This window comes from Dendroctonus ponderosae, unplaced genomic scaffold (genome assembly GCF_020466585.1).
Source record: "Dendroctonus ponderosae isolate FM_Combo_2020 unplaced genomic scaffold, Dpon_F_20191213v2 Dpon_F_20191213_6, whole genome shotgun sequence".
In the NCBI taxonomy this organism is placed as follows: domain Eukaryota; kingdom Metazoa; phylum Arthropoda; class Insecta; order Coleoptera; family Curculionidae; genus Dendroctonus; species Dendroctonus ponderosae.
The window spans coordinates 13479130-13482083 of NW_026018814.1; the positions used below are offsets into that span (position 1 = coordinate 13479130).

Genomic DNA, 2954 nt, shown 5'->3' on the forward strand with positions numbered 1-2954 from the left:
ATTCGAATTATTTAAAAAACCTTTAGATTTAGACATTATAAACCTTATTAAAACAAACACTTATTTTGCTCAGAGAATCCAAAAATGCAATAATATATAGGGTATTTCATTTAGAAAAACACAACTTTTACTTTTAGGGCTTTTGGGACACTCTGTACATTACAAAAATATTTTTAAAATGTGCACCCGATAGTCGTCTGTGGATTCATCAAATAATACTTTGCAAAAACAAACGGGCTAGCCGCAAATGTCCGTGCCGTATAGCGTGAATAACCCTGTATATACCACGTTATACGCTTTCTTTTCACTAGAAAATAAAGATCACCTGCTTTGAATTAAATTTGGTTCGTTTTATACTAACGACTTTGTCTTTTTTTAAAGTAAATTAAAAAATAGAACATATCCTGCTCGCGTTAGAGCAACAACTCCTATAATTGTAGTTGTTGGTTAGAGACTATCAAATTATCGTCCTTTTCTCGAAAGTCTTCAACTCTTCAGTTATTTAGATTAGATAATGTTACAATACCTAGTGTCTATTTAGTTATAGTAGTTATGCGACATTACCATTATTATTTTTCACTTACCCATACAAGGTGATCGGTATCCCACTTTAATTTCCACTGGGCAGCTCTAACCCAAATGTAAGAAAACACTTACTAGTAGCCGGATGAAACCATACTCTTCAAACTAACACTGATAGTAAATTGGGTCTATTTTGCTGAACTCTAGTTGCCACACAATTTCACTAGGTAAGGGAGAATTTCCTTAAATCTTTATATTCGCGAGTCTGTTTATGAGTACGTAATTCTCATCTGCCTTAAATTAGAATGCTTCTTCCAAAATTGGTCGTGCCGATAACAGTAAGGAGCTCGGCAATCTAAACATTCACCCATTCAAATTACTTGACGATCTTTGTATATCCCCTGTCACAAATCAAAGACTTGTTCTAGATTACGCCGAAAATGTCGAATAAACCGCGATCACATGGGATGCAGATGCGAGTAGAGAGACAACTACTTCTTTAGCGAGTACGAATAAGAATGGCACAGATTATTAAACTATTATACTGAGTGTCAGAAGAGTGAATTACTCACGTCTAGTGGTAACCCCAACATTTACGTAAGCGCCATTCGTGACAGCTCTGTCCCTGATGAATAGCGCGCAGTTTCAAAATTTACATGTGCGTCTTGAAGAAGGAGTATATTTAAATGAATTTGAATATTTCAGTATTTGTTTAACTTGTTATATATTACTGGTAATTTGTATTTGAGTCATACTACTAGGCTTCTTCGACCGAGCTTTCCCTTAGCAAGTTTTTTTTTACTGACAAGATTTGCGTTTGTTTATCCACCTTTTTACTGTGTAGCGTATCTTTCTCCACGACGTTTACAAACCTACTGCCATGCACTTTAATGGCATTTCCTGATTCTTCGAGTGGAGCTATTTCATGCCTTTCTCCAAAATGATGAATTAACTTAGATTTTAAATTATCTTCGTATATTTGCATAAATGTATGTAAACATTTCCAAGCTTATTTTTACAATGTCGTTCTGAACAAAATTAGTTAATTAAACGCTATCTAAATATAAGTAAACTTAATAACCTCGTTTTTATTAACGAAAAAAATAAATTTTATTAATTTTTTTTTTATTAATTAATTTTAAACTGCAACTCTTCGCAAAGAAATTATGACCATGAAGAAACACAGCGCCAGAGTTGCCAAAATACTGGACGCAATTTATTTAAAAATGCTCGTTCAATTGATTTTACAAAAATAATTTACGGCCCTGAATGTAAATTTTGAAACTACGCGCCAGGATTGGCGCCCATGTAAATATTGGCTGCCACTAGACGCGCATGCACTGACGTGCAGAGCTGTTCTGTGGTGCACTCACGTGTGTTCTGTGGCACAAAATATAATAAAATATATGGGGTATGTTCTGTGTTATGTGGTGCACTGCACGTTTATGTCTAGAAAGCACAAAATATCCCCCTGGGGAATATTCTGGGGAGGATTTTCAGTGCTAGAAAGTAAAAAATCATTGACATGTACGCTTTCGCCATAATAGTAAATTATATGAAAAAGGAGTTGGGAAAACTGGCTCGCGTTTATGACCTCACATTCGACCATTAAGGGCCGTTTGCACCGTTTTATATGAAAGCTAAGCTTACATAAACGAAACCTAAAAATTAAGCTCGGCTTTAAAGTAAACGGCTTGCACCGTACCAATCTGTTGTTGGCTTGGCCGGAGTCAAGCAGATCTATTTGCCACATGTGGAATTATGACCGTTTGCTGCCATGATTCAATGAATACATGTATTCATTGTATCTATCTTTACGTTAGACCTTTGGCGATTGAGAATATAGATCGAGGGATTAATCTCAGTTTAGAACACGTTTAAGGCAAGGTTCATTAATCGAAGAAGCCAGATGAGTATCAGGAACAAGCTACTCCTCATCAGGACCATAATCAGGCCGACACTGGCGACACTTCGTGGGGATATGCGGCCGAGTGTCACTTGAATAGACTTCAGGCCACAAAAAACAAACTTCTGCGGATGGCCATAGATGCGCCCGGGTTTGTTAGAAACTCCCAAATCTACAGGGACCTGGAGTGGGAGCCACTAAGAGAGTTTCTCATAAGAAAAGCGGCTGAAGACTTCGAGAAAGCTGGAAGGCACTCCAACGAAGAGCTACGAAATCTTGTAAATTACACACCTGAAGATCTGGGATCCAGGTAAAAAAGGCCCAGACACCAACTAGCCCAATAGGGCAACAGGTAGCAAACTGGAGAGAATGCGATGCTATGGCATACGGATGCCGGAGCTGACAAATTCTTAGAGAGGACTACAAGTTTTACCGCCGTATGCACCGCCAAGCTACCTAATCGCGATCAACTAAACGCGTTTAAAAGTTAATCCGGTTTAAGAACCCAGCTGGTATGCACCGTTGA

The 2954-nt window shown here is 37.7% G+C and overlaps 1 protein-coding gene across 1 annotated transcript in view; it reads right to left on the minus strand.

Annotated features, from left to right (window-relative positions):
* The window catches only part of LOC109543831 (zinc transporter foi), a 35773-nt gene extending 34714 nt beyond the window's left edge, over window positions 1-1059 (minus strand). The window contains exon 1 of the mRNA XM_019913727.2: window positions 585-1059. The gene's annotated coding sequence lies outside the window, so the exon portion shown is untranslated. The remainder of the gene's footprint in view (window positions 1-584) is intronic.
* Between the last annotated feature and the right edge of the window lie 1895 nt (window positions 1060-2954).